Raw genomic sequence first — 17,727 nt, 5'->3', positions numbered from 1 at the left:
AATGCTTGCAGATTTGTGGTGTGAGAATAAATTTGGAGGCATAATTTACCATGCCCCAGATCTCCTAAGCCTTTGTGGCATGCCAGTTCTGGCATGTCGTGCTTTTTATTTTGGTGTGGTTTAACATTATCTTTCATTAATGTTTTTCCCAGTTCTGTATTTCTTGAACTTTGAAACAGCATTCCCTTTTGTTCAATGGAATATTTTTGGCTTTTTCTAGTACCAGTTATACTCAACCATTGGGGATTTTATGGTGCCATATAGAAGTATGACATTCTACGTTGTCGCTGGAATGCTTTCTATCAGTTGTTGCATGGCCCAGTGAAACACTTCAGAAGCAGAACACAACCCAAAGGCCATATGCACAAAACTGCATGAGTGACATGTTAAACATACAGACACGAGTTCTTTTTTATTCAGTACTATGTGCCAAAATTAGACTGATCCATCCAGCTTGGAAAATTGTTCTGCACCAGCCAGTTCTGCAAAGTGTTGCACTCATGCCAGGATGTGATAATGCTTTCTTTGAATCAATGTCTTTAATTCTTTGGAGTCCAGGCATTTTCTAATGTGAGCTTTTATTTTCCACGTGAGCTATAATCCAGGAATAAACTCATTCAGTTGATTCTTCACTATGGCAGGTACAGCAGTCCTTACAACCACAACTGAGCCCAAAATTTCTGCTGTTAAGCGAGACAGTGGTTAAATGAATTTTGCCTCATTTTATGACCTTTCTTGCCACAGTTGTTAAGTGAATCACTGCAGTTAAGTTAGTAACATAATTGTTAAGTGAGCCTGACTTCGCCATTGACTTTGCTTGTCAGAAGATCGCAAAACATGACTCCAGGACAGTGCAACCATCCAAATTTTGATCATGTGACCATGTGTATGCTGCAACAGTTGTAAGTATGAAAAACAGTTACAACAGTTATTTTTAGTGACATTGTAACTTCAAATAGTCACCAAATAAATATTTGTACATCAAGGACTACCTGTACAACTGCTCTTCTTTCCATTCTGTCCAGTTCTACTTCACTTATGTTCTCAATGCTAGTGGTGCATTTCTGATGTCATATCACCGGGTTGTTCATTTTTGTAACAAGTTATTGAGAGGCACCCAGTACCATAAAATAGTAATAGCAATAGCACTTAGACTTATATACAGTGCTTTACAGCCCACTCTAAGCAGTTTACACAGCCAGTCTATTGTCTCCAACAAACCTGGGTCCACATTTTACTGACCTTGGAAAGATGGAAGGCTGAGTCAACCTTGAGCCAGTGGGAATTGAAACTGTAAAACTGCTGGCACTCAGCAGAAGTAGCCTGTAGTACTACATTCTAATCACTGCACCACCACAGCCATCTCGATACCTGCTTAACCACAGAGATCTTTTTTTTTCTTTCTCCATGTATGTAAATATATGGCTCACATCAAAGGCATCTACTTTAGCCACTGTCAGGAAATGTCTGATTTTCTGTTTGTCTTCTTGGTAGCAGCTAGTTGTTCTTAAGTATAATATGTTTGTGCAAAGCACTCCAATTGGCCTTCTGCACTGACAAGTTTCATTTCTAACGGTGGCCTCAGAGCATCCTTTAGTCTCCACCCCTTTTAAGCCTGTCTTCTCTGTTTTTTCCCTTCCCCTCCTTTTTTAAAAAGCCTGCCACTGCTCAGATAATACCAGCAAAGTGCCAGTCTCTAAAGGCTGCTCATAATATGCAGCTAGACCCTTAGCCCTCTGCTGGTCCTCTAAAGTTGGAAAGTTCAGTAATATTCACATTTTTTTCAAAAATATCACAATAATTGGTTTTTTTTAAAAAAAACAAAACAATAACATTAAACAACAGATTTCTAGGATATCATATTTGCTGCATAGGAATTAAACTTCACTTCTGAACCCATGTGTTGTTCATTTATATAAAGGTTAAAACACAAGAGGTAAAGTGACTCTTTTTATTAAGAACTCAATTCTAATCTGAAGTGAAAAAGAATTTAACAATGAAAGGACCATATTGTTCCTCCTCAGTAACATAGGTAAGATTTAGCAGGCAAATGAGTTGTATAGACCTCAGGAAAAAATATTTTCTTTCTCTGTCAAGCTATTGTGAATCCTCATACTATTGAAACTCATTTTTTGGCTGCTGCTTTGATTGCATCTGTCCCCTATATTGTATCTCAAAGTAGCTTTGTGTACGTTGTTGAAAATGTATCCCAGTTCTTCTATTTTGCTCTTTGATCATCTCTTCTTTCATTGCCTCTTCCTCATCTTGCTCTGGTCTATTGCTGCAATATTTGTTTTGATCCCCAGATTTCCATCTTATTCATTCACTTGCATGCATTTTGTTTAGTGACTTATGTATGAAATATTCTCCTTTCACCCTATAGATCTGTCTTGGTTTTTTTTTCATCATCACTTTCAAGGAGATGAAAGACTTAGCTGTAGCTCAGACGTTTTCTCATCTATTTGAGGAAATTTTGGTTCTTTTCTGTTTGTTTGATAAAATTATTCCAAACTTCACAAATGTCTTTATAAATATGATAAAAGAACTTGAGATTTAAGGAAATTTTGGAGACAACAAAACAGATCCACGCATCTACTATATGTTCAGCAGAGCCTGTGATGCAAAAACAAGGGTTTGCCATTTCTTTTTCTTTGATCAGCTCCGTCTTTGAGAACTCATTGGTAAATAGGTACAATCTCTCTCTCTGTGTGTGTGCTAATAGATAACATTTAAATTTAGGTAGACCATGAATTAATTATAATTTGGTTTTGATCATTTTTTTTCTTAACAACTTGTCCTAATTTGCATTTTTCTTCAGAATCAAACATTGGCATTGTTCCTACTGGTCAGTTCAATGCAGAACTTTATCATGTAATGTGTGTCATGAAAAGCATTATCATACTTTTTCATCCCTTACTCTCTACCTCTTAAATCATGTTACTCTTGAAAATACAAGCTTGTAGTGTACCTATGTACAGGCTGAAACTTTTCCTCCAAGTTTTTGGGTTAGGAGAACCTAGTACCTGATTAAACTTGCATAATATACAACAAACACACTGTCTGGACTGAGCACAGGCATTTTGTTTCCTGGTCTTGACCATTGAGAGACGTCTCAAAGAAAGTTGCTGATAACTATTGCTAGTTTTATGCCAGAATATTGAATTGCAATTCAGTTGCTATTTAGCCCACAGTAAGCTCTCTGAAGAGCAGAGAGGAAAATGAATAATGCTGGCCAGGGAAGAATATCATCCCTTATTTTCCAGGCATTGGCTCTAAGTAATCTCAAAGAAAAGAGCACCTGCCACGCTTATTTTAAAATTAGCCAAGGCACCAAAGTGATCTATGGCCACAGTTCTTTCTGTGATACGGATATCATCCCTATGGGGTTTCATGAAGTAGAATTGTTCATATGGGCAAATCATATGGACGACAGGTGGAAAGAAAACAAAATGAGTTGATTTATTGACAGCAGAGACTCATCTTTCTTAGGCTATCCAGATTAGTCACTCATGCACAGAGGTATTATCTCTGTCTCTTTCTCTCTCTTCCTGTGCCTCTGTCTGAGGGATTCTTTAAATAATATTTTTCTGCCTTGCAAATTAAATTGTTTCATTCAAGAACTTAGCTGAAGGGGAAGTGCAGACAGCCCAGCAACAGTCCCCTTGGATACCAGGCTGGTCATATTTGTCTGGATGTTTTAGAAATCTTCTTCTACAGAAAAACCAAGAAGAGGCTTTGGAAAAGATAATCCAGCACTTCTACTATCAGCCTGATGCAGAAAAAATATATGTGAGATTGACTGGACTGGTTTGTCAGATACTTTGACCATTCCTTATACATTACTACACTAGTAACACTTGAATGAAAATTAATTACTTTTTAAGCCCATATTGATTTCAGTGGCAGTCTTTAAGCCGTAGTTTCAATGAAAAATATTAAACAAAAGGCTAACATTGCAGATGTGGCTATTCATATCCATATGTGGCTATTCAGAAACTACCTTATTTGGATTTATTCCAATAATAATAATAATAATAATAATAATGATGTGTTAAATCTACAGCCTTTCCCATCCACTGGGGTGGAAATAGTGCTATAGTATTAGATATAAATTTGGTTTTTAAACTTTCACAGAAGGGTCTGCAGTGAACCACACTGATGTCAAAACATTGACATGTGCAGGGTGACATGACATAAATGTTGCTATTATGTACTTTTATCATTGACTCTACTCCCTTGCAACCCCCGTGCATCTTCACAGTGACAGCTGCAAAGATTCACTGGGAAAGGCTATCCTCCACTGTATGAATACAAACTTAGCCTTTATCATTATCCCTGTTAGAATACTGTTGTCTGATCTTCCTTAAATCTGTTGTGTTCCATCAGGTTGTAGCTAAGTCTTGGGTGCTGGATAGATTAAAACTCTTCAAGCTATCCTGTCTCTTGTCACATTTTACATTTCTTACAGGTGTTATCTGTGTGGTGGTTACCCAGCAGTAGGTATGGACGGCTGAGGAGAGCAAGTACTTAGATGAGAGGCCAGGACCATTAGGGAGTGGACTGCTGCCTTCAGAGATTGTGGGGGCTGGCAGAAGTGATGAGGAGGTTCCCAAGGAGACTGTGCCAAGTGCGCATGTGCGCAGGATTGCTTGCAGGAAAGAGCAATTGCAACAGCACGGGCAACTTGGGAGTAAGGCTGCAAGGTAATGGCCTCTCCTTCAAGAAGATAAAAGCCAGCTGTGAAGTGAATGTTCTTTGCAGGAAGCAAAGACATTTTTGAAACTCAGCCTCGTGGACATTACAGTATCTTAAGTTGGTATTTGAAGACTCTTGTGTTGTGAAATATTTCTTATCTGTGATTCTTGGCAGTTTCACACAGTTTTGGCAAGGTTTGTGCTTATCAAAGTCAATTAGTTTGCAGCAGCCTTTTAACTGGGGATTCGTAAGACTCATTAAAAGGTTTCTGTTCCCTTTGGTTCGTGTTTGTTTTATTGGAAAAGGGTTTGAGCCAGAACAATTTGTAGGTTCTAATCCTCTGTCTAGCCCTTTATGTGCTCTCAGTCTTTTCTCCATCCACTTCGCTCAACATTATATTCTTTTCCATATAGATGCATCGGTCAGCCTGAAGCATTCCAAAATGCAATAGTTTTTTGTTTCCCTCACAGCCAATGAGCATCCAGACTTGATTTCCTTACACTATGAGAGCAGCGGGACATAAATGTGATACATAAAAGAAAATTAAATAAAAAGGAATGAAAATCAGCCTCCTCAAATACCATCGTCCAATTTTCTTTCACTTTTGTACAGAGTGGGTGGCTTTAACTTGAATTTTCATTGAAATGTCATAATCCTCAATGAGTTTATGTGGGATTTCCAATGCTTTTATGCTCATCATTATTCTTTTTTGAATCTATTTTGCATACCCACTATATTGATTAGTCCTGGAGTATAGAAAATAACACTTGTTAACCACTTCTACTTTCTCATAGTTTATCTTAAAATTCTAGTTTTCTACTATACATATATATTTGTTATCTTAAAGTATGAAGAAAACCTAGCCTTTTTCTTCTCCTATTTTACTGGCAGAATGATTGTTCTGAGGCCTTCTTCAGTTTCTGCAACCAAGGTGGGCTCATTTGCATACCCGAGTTTATTGACATTCCTTCAGTGGACCTTCCTTTAACTGATTCCAGCCTTCAATTCTTCCGGGCACCTAACACATATGCTTTATTTACTATATAGACTGAGCAGGCAACCTGGCCTGATTTTTACAGTGTTAAACAATTCTATGTGACCCCACTTTGGGGGCATTCTAATTATTGTAGAGATTTCCTATCAGAAAAATCAAGTGCTTAAATACACTCATTGGTTTGAGAATCTTCCAATTTATTTAATGATTGGCACAATCAAAACTTTAGAATATAAAACAGAAATAGAGTTCTTTTAAGTATTCTCCTGTTGTTTCCACCAGCCATTTAGTATTAGCTATGTATATGATCTCCCTCTCCCCCACCAGTTCCTCCTAAAATCTGCTATTCGACTATACTTCCCTATCTAAGATTTTCAATAATATCTTGTTAGCACGTGCATTAAAGACATTGTCCTATAATTTAAATGTTCTGTTCTGTCTCCCTTTTTTAGAAATTTGGATGCAGATATATGGTAGTCCTTTTCCATCTTTGGGCCATGTTGCTTTTTTGGCACAGAGCTGTCATAATCTTCCATGCCAGCTTTCTTTTTGAGGTGCGTGAAGATTTCATCCACCTCGGGGCTTTCTTGTTTGACAATTGATTTATACCCATTTGACTTCCTTTTCAAGCACTGTTGGTTTATCATCAAATTCTTCTCTCTCAAATGTGATCTTATCTGACTCGGTCTTCTTGTAAAGGCTCTCTTTGTATTCTATCCACCTTCTTTTAATGTTATGTTTCGTCAGTAAATTCATTCCCTGATTGTTCCTTATGACATTGACATGAGCTTGGAGTGCTTCCATGATTTTCTACTTTTTCTAATGTTCTAAATAGATTCCTTGTTCTTCCAGTTTTGCTATGTTCTTCTACTTGAACATTCCAAATTCAAATGTCTTTATCTCTTATTGCCTTCATTTAGTTCTCTAGTTTTCTCAAATCAGATCTGGGTTTCACTTCTTTAGTAATGTCTATACCTTTCTTTGAGAGCCAGTATTGCCTTCATTTTTCCCTAGTTCTTGTAATATACTTTCCAGCTTTTTATTTTACAATCGTTTTAATTTCCTCCCACAGTTTTTCAGGCTTTCTATCACAAGATCCAGGTTTTGGAATCCCTTTCTAACCTCAGTCATATATTCTTTGGAAGTGAGTTTGAGGATATGTCTCGTGGGGATTGATCCTTTTTAGTATTTGTCAGTCAGTTGCATATTTCTGTGGTGAGTAGTTGATGAATAGCAGTGTTAGTCAGCAAAAAAACTTTTCAATCTGTTGGTAAATGCTTGATAACAGTGTTGTCCATTTGGAGATTTTGTTTGGGATGTTGAAATAACATGTTAGCAGCAAATAGGTCATTTTCTGCATATCAACCATTGTCCTACATTATTGCAGTTTCCTAGTTTATAGTTTCCTACAGTTTCTTTTTTCAATCTTTGCATTTAAATCATCAATAATGATTAGAACATCCTTCATTAGTGTTTGATCCATTACTTCTGCTCATCTTCCATAGAATTCATTAACTTCTTTTTATGTAGTATCTAAAATTGATACATATTACTGCATAATCATGAATTTATCCCTGACTCTTTATGAGAGTTAATCTGTTGTTGACAAGATTGTACCACATTACACAGATGACAATATGCTATGAAAAAAAAAAGTCCATTCTTTCTGTGAGTTTATTTCTAGAACTGAGCTCAGTGAAGTTCTGGATATCAGGTAAGTGTTATACACTACTGTAAAAGATGTATAACAAATTGCAACAGACCATATTGAGGAAAAGTTGAAAAAAATTCAAGCTCGGAATTTTTATTTTAAAGTTGGTTGCTATGCTTGCTACATCCACATTGATGCTTTTCCAGTCTATATGTAAACTTAAATTCATAGACACACATATTTGTATGTCCAAAAAATCCTGCCCACACAAATAAAAGCAATTCACAGCATGAAAAATTGTGAGCAATTGTGAGGGATAATTGTCCATCTGTCTAAACTGAACACTGAGCAACTTGCTGTCAAAGGGACCCAATCTGCATAAATATTTTTGAAACTGGATTAAAGTGCAGCTGGGCATTAGCACAGGATAGGAGCAGCTTAATTGTGGATATGCAGACAGAATGACATGTAGCATTTCTTTTAGTTGAAAGTTTAGGAGCTAGATTTGACGGTCTCCATGTAAAACCATTACGATAGGGCAGCAAGACAAAAACACTCAGCCACTGAGGCCAAATTTTGAATTCAAAATGCAAATTATTGTATAAGTATACAGAAAATTTCACCCTGTACGCTAACCAGCCTGTCTGTAATTTGAGGTTTATGGCTATATATTCAAACAGTCTGCTGATGTTACAGCCAACAATTGATATTTAGATGTATGGAAACCATTTCTGCCATGTTCATGTTGGGCTTTTAGAAGCAGAGATTAGCACTGTCCCAAACCAACAAGAAGGGAGGCACTTGGGTTTTGCTATCTAGCAATTCAGAAAAACCAGGTTAGAGTCAGATCTGATGGCAATTGCAAGAGCACATGTTGCAATTTTTGCTGCAGTGACTTATACGGATCCCATAGGATTCAACTGCTATAATGAGAGGCAACTGAAATGCTACAAAAGCCAACAGATCGGGGGAGAGAAATCATAAGCATTTAACAACAGGGTTAACACTTTACAGATTTTGTAAGAATGACTTGCCATTCAAGATGAGGTACCTTTTCAGGTGAAGCTTTCTTCTGAGACAACAGCAACAAAAAGCTGCGTCTTTTTATGAATGACACTTCTTGTTGTAACTGTTCCCCACACCAAATGCCTCCAGGCTGTCATTTAGGCATTTGATAAAATCTCAGACCAGGTGCTCCAAGTCTTTCAACATCATAAATTCCACTCTGACAATTTAAAAAAAATAAAATAAAAGGTTAAACTAGTTTGATGGAGAGACACTCTCCCAGGTGTTATTTTCAAAGTGCCTGACTAATTTACAGCAGTGAGTAATTATTATAAATGATAATGATCATGTAAATTACCCAAATTAGAAATGTGCTTCATTTTGTCAGGAAGGCACTAAATGGTTTTATCAGGCCTTGTATGACATAGTATTTCTAGAAGATTGTTCAAAATATTTGTTGGGATGGGTGGGGAATCAAGAATCGATTTTGAAAGGCAATGCATTCAGTTTGAACTGCAGAAATTTGGGTGAAGTTTCATTGAACAAATCAATTGACCTATCTGAAATCAGGAGATACACAAATGTATAGTATTTTTTTTTTTAAGGAACATATTTGCATAAGGCAGTTGTACTAGATTTCTTGCAAGATTTCTCATTTTTCCTTTGCCCACAACCAATTTTATTCAATGTCTGAATAAAGAGTCTTCTGCCATCGCTAAAACAAAATTGCTAGAAATCCCCAAGGATTTGTTGGGTAGAGCAATTCCTAGATCAGGAAGGGAGCCATCTTTCCTCTCAAGAGCTAAATTTACCTAGATTATTTTGTCTACAAATACCTGAACCAGAGCCCAAAGTTGAAACCATCCGTTATTTCTCTCTCTTTCTCCTATCACCTACAAGGCAAAGGGCATTCACTTATAAGTGCTTTTCTGATTACTTATAAGTGCTTTTCTGATTAAACCAATGGCTAGGAGTAAAAGCCAGACAATCCCCCTTTATTTAAGCTCCAATTGCAGGGTAGCCACCACACATACAGCTCTATGCCTAAGGACAGGGTGCTAGATATGTTTAGCCTATAAAAGAAAAGGATTAGGGGGGACATAACTATATTCCAGTACTTAAGGGGGAGTCACAGTGAATAGGGGATTGACTTATTCTCCAAGGCACCAGAGGGCAAGACAAGAAGGAATGGGTGGAAGTTTGTTAAAGAGAGATCCAACTTGGAAGTAAGGATAAATTTTCTGATAGTGAGAACAATTAGTCAATGGAATAGCTGGCCTTCAGGATTGTGGGTGCCCCAACAAAAATAGACTAGGCAACAATTTGACTGGCTCCTGCCCTGAGCTGAGAGTTGGACCTGAAGACCTCCAAGGTCCCTTCTAGACTTATGATTCTATTCTCTATGTTATAAATGACCCTTCTTTGTAAAATTTGGGCTGGAGAGTTTTCCCTTCCCCTATTTAGATATTCATATTCAGGGATTTAGAAAACCTGAATATTTTCTAAAAGGATGGTAGAAAATTACTAAGTTGGCTGTCACTGAAATTAGTAATTAGTAGGACCTATGTGTGACACCAGTAGACCTAGGATTACAATAGGTCAGTTTATACTCCATGGTGGAATCAGGCAGTTGTTTTGTTAATAATTGCAATGACTGGATTGCTCTCTTCTAAAAACTGAGAAAGACAGTGGAAGTATAAAGTGGCCTATTGTAACTTGAAGGCAAGGGGATGTTATGAATGATCACAAGGAAATAAGTATATAGAAAGATGATGAGGAAATGTAAAATATATCTTGATGTTGATATAATGATGTATAAAGTTTTATGTTTTTAAATTTTGAAAACTAAAATTTAATAAACAAAAAAAATTATATAAAGGTTTTTGACCTTCCTTTGACAGTCACATATTATCCAAGTAATGTAAACTTTGTATCTTAACAATAATGCAACTATATGTAAAAAATTGGGAGTATGCTATTGTGTATGTGTGTGGGGGGTGTTTTGCTTTTGCTTTTCTAGGAGCAATATGTGGAGACTTCCACTGATGTCCAGACAGGTGCTTTTGAAACACAATTTAAATGATTTATTCATTTATACAATAAACATATGTGCTTTAAATTAAATATTGTAGAAAACAGATACAGAAGTAAAATCATGGGAAATCTTTCACATGGAAGATACTCTTGTCCAACATTTGGCTTCCCCTTCCTTGTTTATTTATTTAAAAGCATTTATACATCACATCCCACTAAAATCTTAAAGTGATGTGCAACAAAATTAAATAAGATGGTGATGACAGTTCTAGCTGATAGGGATAGTATGGTATCCTTCAGACATTTAGCCAAATCTTTTGAAAACCTATTTAGAAGAATAGAAACTGTCATTGCATCATATTTGTTTATTATATTATATCCTATGTTTTGACTAAGAGTCAGTTCCTGGATTCCATGAGCAGTATGTAAAAGCTAGAAGTCAAAAGATTAGGTTTGGTAATAATATAATCACATTGTGTAAATGTCCTTTTCTAACTGTTTCAATCCTTTTTCCTGATCATCCCAGACTATCAGTATAACACATTGGATATAATTAGAGTCTTATTATAGTTAGAGCCTTATATAGTAGGAATAAAACATGGAGAAGCTGCAAGGTCAAAACTATGAGTTACTGTCAGCTTCGTTCCTACTTCACATGTTCAGAACATGCAAAGTGACCTGTAAGTATTTAGATGAACATGCAGAGATACCTGATCACTGGAGATATTCCAATAACATAACATAAATGTTCAAAAAATAGTCACTCCTTCCCATTTAATAATAATATGTGTACCATCAAATGTTGTAGAACAGGGTGTCAAACACAAGGCCCACTGGCTGGATCCAGCCCATGGAGTACTGAAATCTGGCTCGCAGGACTGGCCGGGAAATATCAAAGGACTGATTTAGCTGACTCTGGCAGCTAAAATGGGCTGCATGTGGCCCCCCTGTTCCTTGTTTTCATCCTTCATGGCCTCCTGAAGCATTCTGCTGCTGAATGTATCTTTTCTTTTATGTATACTGAGAGCATTTGCACCAAGACAAATTCCTTGTGTGTCCAATCACACTTGGCCAATAAAGAATTCTAATTCTAATTCTATGCTATGCTTACATATTTTTTAACATTGGAAGGCCACCCACTCACAATGGATTTTTTAAGTTTATCAACATGAATATAAAAAGAGAGGAAGACCTGAATATAAATACAATTGGATAAATATCTGAATAAAAAACCCTCACACACACCTTTAGAATGTCTGTTCAAAGTTTATGTCACAATATTGCAGCATCAAAATGAGCAAAGTTGTAATGTTATGAAAGATAAGAAGATATTTTAGTGTGAGGGCAGTAGTTCCTGGTAAGTAATATTAAATAATGATAGATAATCCTACACAATGAATAATTTCACAGTGAGTTCTCAGCATAACTAACTCTCCACTAGGTAGTCTCAGCACAACTAACTCTCCACTGTGTATTCTAAAATGAGACACAAATCTATTCACAGAGTATAAATGAACTATGAATGCTAGATAATGTGATTGTTTCTCTAGGCGGTCCTTTTGAAATAATAATCAGATTTGCGAGCATAAGTAAACAAATACTCTTGCTTTTGTTAAAATATTAACACAGTCCAAAATAGTTAAACAAAGCAGAGATTCATCATGTTTCAACACTGTCTCACAAAAAACACAAAATAAAAGTTTTACGGATGTAACTTATATGTTTCCATCCAAGATGTACATAATTATCATCACAAAAACCTGTCTGATTTTGTAGTCAGGTATCCATATAACCCCAAACCATACTTTCTTCTCTATGTGTTGATTGTACCCTAATTCCAAATCCTTCTTCACAATAAGAAGATAAATTCAGAGGGAAAAATGAGGCTGGATTTTCACTTTCCATAGAATGAGGCAGATTGTACAACTTCAAAATTTCATGGCCTCCAAATAAACTAACACTCCCTGGATATAGACAGCTAAGAAAGCTCAAACAATGCCAGACTACCTGCTGGGCTACATTTATGCAAATAGAGTCTTTATTTTGTTGTTTAATATGTGAAAGTATTCAGAAAGACTGTTTCTTGTACCTGTAATCTCATTCTGTTGTATTTGTCAGCTTATTCTTCTGGTGGAATTTAAGAGATGAAAAGGAAAAGAAAATATGACTTAGATGATCCTGCAAGGTGCACTTAGCCATGTTAGTTCAGTAGAACAATTCAAAAGTCATAGCCAAACAATATATTTCTGAGAAATGAAATGTCACAAATAAAATATAAAGTGATAAAGAGTATGTGAATAGAAAAAAAACACTACTATCTGAATTAGGAATGAATAACTTAATTCCTAATTCAGATAGTCCTTGATTTACAACCAAAATCGGGCCAAAACTTTATGTTGCGAAGCAAGATATTTGTTATGTGAATTTTCCCCTATTTTACGACCTTTCCTGCTGTAGTTGTTACGTAAATCATAGCACTTGTAAGTGCACATGGTTGTTAAGTGAACCAGGCTTCGTCATTGCCTTTGCTTGTCAGAAGGTCACAAAAAGGGATCACATGACCCCAAGACACTGCAACCATCATAAATATGAGCCAGTTGCTAAGTGTCCGAATTTTGACCATGTGGCCGTGGGGATGCAGCAATGGTGGTAAGTGTGAAAAACAGTCATAAGTTGCTTTTTTTTAGTGCTGTTGTAACTTTGAATGGTTACTAAATGAACTGTTGTAAGTCAAGGATGACCTGCAATTTATTTAAGGAGAAAAAAAGTGAGAATTCAAAACAGGGTGTTGTGTTTAATTCATATATGGTATTGTAATTATATAAATATTAATATATAAATTATATGCATATATGCATTAAATACATATATTATTGCATACTTTTGTGGCCTAACAATTAAGATCTATTTAATTTGCCTACATTTGTTTCTGAATTGTTTTTCCTTCGGGTAACACACCTTCAACTAGCAAATTTTTATATATTAAATTTATGTATCCTCATCCACTTTTTTGTGACTATAGAAACCGTAAGTAAGAAATCCACTTATTTATTTATTTAGATTCATTTAGCCTGCACACATTTTTAGGTTTCCTTACAAAGTACATTATTCAAAGTAACTTTCCAAAGACCTACAGATGCATGTTTTCATTGTGGACAAATGCTACTTAAGCTATATAACTACAAATTGAAAGTTGGCATTAGAGATCTTCCTCCAGAGTAAAGAAATTGGAAGCTGTAAAAGGCTTGGTTTTAAATAAATGACTGGGGTAGGATGGAGACAGTGTATTTCATAAAGTTAAAGATGTGATCACAAACATGTACAAGCAGATCAGGATTAAGCTTCAGCCACTGTAAAAAGAGAGCAAAGTGGAATTTGGTGTTAAAAGAGGTGTGAATACATCCACAAACATTTAGATTCCCTTCAATCATAGAACACCAGGAGCCGTGTGTATTTCTGCAGGATGTAAAATGTTAACTGGGTTGTGATATTCATTTTGAGAACCTCAACTTTCAGCCGTTCTGTTTTTATACCATGACAAATCTTTATTCTAATATTTAAATAATATTGCAGAAATTAAAGTCCAGAGGGATACAATTGAAAATTCACTGCCTGGTCCAGATATAGGTAGTTCTAGATTGGAACTACAATCTATAAAATTTCCTCTGTCAGGTAAGAAGTTGCCCAATACCAAGACTGCTGATTGATTTAGCCCTGTTCGTCCTTAATGATAGGAATGGCAAATGCGTCCTTCAAGATATTACTGGAGTCTAGTTCCCATCAACTTTATCTAGTATGGCCATTGTTAACTCTTTATGGGAACTGGTCTGTTTGTGTATATAGTGTGAGGTAAGCAGGAATATTTCCAGATGGAATTTAGAAATTTTTATTACCTTGATTCTTGCTTTATTCAAACAAATCACCTGATCATATTTGATTTTTGTTTTCCAGTTCCATTTCACTTCCAATCTATGCATAATTGGCCATGAATATGAACATGGGTGTTTTTTTCTCGTTAAAAATTCAGATATGAATAGCAAATTAAACTCTTTTTATATGAAATGCTATATTCTGTCCAGAAACCAAAATTGTGAAGAAACTTCTGCTTTTGCTTGTTAACAGATCCCAAAGTAAAGGAATTCCTCAGCTCATTCAAAGTAACCCATAAGGTTTTGTAGAGTTGTTTGCAAAAATGAGTCCAGCAAACACATATTCATTCATACAATAAATGCCATTGCAAAAACCAATCCCAACCACAAAAAACTTCGCTCAAGACCAGACTTATCCATACTGCAAAGAATCCGCTCCCGTGAACTCCGCAAGGAACTCAAAAGACATCTAGACAATGGAGAGAAGGATCTCTACATTGACTACTGCGCTGATTGTATCAAAAGTAAGTCACACAACCCACAACTCCATATCCAACCCTACCTCATTCAACCCACCATCACTCAAAACTAGGCATGCATGCCCCTAACTACCTCAATTCCAACTACTGCTGGCCTTAAATGCAAGCTACTCAATGCAAGAAGCCTTGTAAATAAAATATCTGAATTTCTCCTCTTACTAAATATGGCTAAATTCGACATCATATTTGTCTGTGAAACATGGCTCAATGCATCTCTCCCTGACTCCATTACCACAGTAAGAGACTATCATATTTATCGATCAGATCGTGAAATCCGTAGAGGAGGTGGTGTTGCCATCTTCTATAAAAAGTCCTTACATCTAAAAAACATCCAAGTTACCCAAGAGCTTGCTATTCCTGAGACCATAGTCTGTGAACTGTCCTTAAATATCACATTTCGATTATTACTATGTTACAGAGCCCCTGATTATGACATCAAACATATAAACAAGCTAAATTCATTACTAACATAAGCAACATCCTGCCCACACACTTTTATCTTTCTTGGTGACTTCAATCTACCTCACATTAACTGGACCCTAAACAAATGTAAAACTGAACCCATACATGCAACCTTCTACAATGTTGTAACAAACCTGGGACTGGAACAACTAGTAACCAACAATACTAGACTTAACAACTGCAATAGTTTTCTTTTCATCTTCTGCAATAGTTTGAATTCAATTTATGGAATACAAATTAAAGAACCCTTTTCCAACAGTGACCACAATATGATTGACTTTTGTCTCAACATATGTCCACACAAAAATCAACACAATGATGTGATCCCCAATTATAACTTTTAAAAAGGCAACTATTATCTTATAGACAACGATCTCTCATCACTTGATTGGCAATCTCTATTCACTGGATGCAGTACTGTTGAAGACCATTGCAACATATTTTTACTTGAAGTCAAAAGAGTCATCAAACTATATGTACCAACAACTCCCAAAACAAAAACAAAAACAAAAAAAACAGATTACCCACAACAATAAGGAAACTTCAATCCAAAAAGAGATCACTCTGGCAGAAAAACTAATCTGGTCACGTTGCCAATTTCAAAAGCCGATACAAAAATTTATGCCACCAGATAAAGACTGAATGCACCAATTATCACATTAAACAAGAGGAAAACCTTCTACGCACCAATTCCACCCGCGCTGTCTACAATTTTGTAAACAACAAACTAAAAGACTCAAGGTCCATCCCACCCCTGAAAGGACCTAATGGTAAAGACTGCAACGACGACACTATTAAAGCCAACCTCTTTAACACATTCTTTGGCTCAGTATTTGTAAACAGCAATGGATCAGCTTCAACCATAACAATACAAAAGCAAACAATAGATACAAACTCAAGGTTAATCGCACCAAACTTGATTGCAGGAAATATGACTTCAGCAACAGAGTGGTCAATGTCTGGAATACTCTACCTGACTGTGGTTTCTTCCCCAAACCCCAAAAACTTAGACTATTGACCTCACCCCTTTCCTAAGAGGTCTGTAGGGGGCATGCATAAGCGCACCAACGTGCCTACCGTCCCTGTCCTATTGTTTCTTTTATTTTTCTTATATGTATCCATGTATTCATAACTATGTTTTTACTTATACCTATTATCTTGTAAGCAATTGACAAACCAAGTAAAATAAATAAATAAAAATAAATAAAATAAAGGAAGGTTCAGACAACAAAGAGATCAGTTAAGAAATGTGGTGACTGGCATTAAAACTGGCACATTTATTTTCCCCTTTGACATTTACAATGGCCATAACAGAAATTGCATATATAAAAACATTCCCTTCTCAACTTTATGGTTGGTCTTCAACCTTCCTCAATCTCAGATCCTCTTCTGGACAGAGAGCTCTGATGTTGTTCCTAGGATCTGTTGGAATCACTATTTCAGCTTAGGAGTCAGAGTCCTGAGTGTTCCTACCACTACTGGAACCATTCTGGCCTTTATTTTCCACAGCTTCTCTACTTCCTCCTTCAGGCTGTGATACTTCTCCAGTTTCTCATACTCCTTTTTCTTAATGTTGCTGTCACTTGGCACCAAGAGATCTATCACCATGGCTGTCTTCTGGTCTTTGTCTACTGTTACATATGTAAAAGAAACAGCAAAAAGTCAATGAAACATAAATGTGTATTAAAGTAGTCTTACATAAAATATCATCACATATTGCAAAACATTTTTAAAGATATAGAATAGCTTGCTTAACAATGTGAATGGTGCATATGAATTAACATGGGCCATCCATTTTTCTAAGTAATCCTCAGGTGGGGCTTCTGATAGCACTCTAAAAACTTTGTTCAGATATAGAAAGAACGATGAACTCATCAGGCTAATGCATAATTGATGGAATATGATTATTTTCCTTCCTCGTAATATCCTCTTTCCTGCCCTTTCTCGCAAACTATCTATTTCCATTGTCTTCCTGTTTTTAAACGAAAAAAGAGAACTTTGTTGCCACAATTATGTACATGATCCTCTTGTCAGAGCACTGTTTTTCTCTGAAGAGCAGCTTTACATATAATGCAAGTAACTATTATCTCTCTGATATAGTTCAGCAATCATCTCTTAGTCATAAAGTTTACTAAATAAGCACTAGGACTAGTTACTATCTCCTATTCGGACAGTAATCATAAATGAGATCCAATTCCTCAGCTCTTGATTTCAATACACTTCTGCTGGTAAAACCAGTTGGCTCTAGTGGTTAAGGCAACAGGCTAGAGAGCAGGAGACCATGAGTTTGAGTCTCTTCCTAGCCACGACAGCTGGCTGGATGACTTAGGGCCAGTCACTCACCTCTAAGGGTTGTTGTGTGGAAAATAGGAGGAGAAAGGATATGTTCACTGCCTTGAGCTGTTCATAAAAATAATAAAGGATTACAAATAAATGGTAAATATCCATCCAAAGAAATACTGCCACCAAAGAAAGAGG

The 17,727-nt window shown here is 36.2% G+C and overlaps 1 protein-coding gene and 1 long non-coding RNA gene across 3 annotated transcripts in view; one reads left to right on the top strand and one right to left on the bottom strand.

Annotated features, from left to right (window-relative positions):
* Window positions 1–1,680: 1,680 nt before the first annotated feature.
* On the top strand, window positions 1,681–5,262 carry LOC148131386 (uncharacterized). The gene is made up of 2 exons (XR_015748768.1): window positions 1,681–2,032; window positions 4,469–5,262. It is a non-coding gene; the product is annotated as an uncharacterized LOC148131386 (long non-coding RNA).
* Window positions 5,263–16,502: 11,240 nt separating this feature from the next.
* Window positions 16,503–17,727, bottom strand: part of IRX2 (iroquois homeobox 2) — a 59,644-nt gene continuing 58,419 nt past the window's right edge. For both annotated transcript variants that reach the window (XM_026672509.2, XM_087961118.1), the window contains exon 5: window positions 16,503–16,880. The gene's annotated coding sequence lies outside the window, so the exon portion shown is untranslated. The remainder of the gene's footprint in view (window positions 16,881–17,727) is intronic.

This window comes from Notechis scutatus, chromosome 3, assembly GCF_049901735.1.
Source record: "Notechis scutatus isolate UNSWTSFEM ecotype Mainland chromosome 3, rNotScu1.2, whole genome shotgun sequence".
Classification (NCBI taxonomy): domain Eukaryota; kingdom Metazoa; phylum Chordata; class Lepidosauria; order Squamata; family Elapidae; genus Notechis; species Notechis scutatus.
The sequence above is the reverse complement of the archived record's forward strand: the minus strand, read 5'-3'. Positions and strand labels throughout refer to the sequence as shown.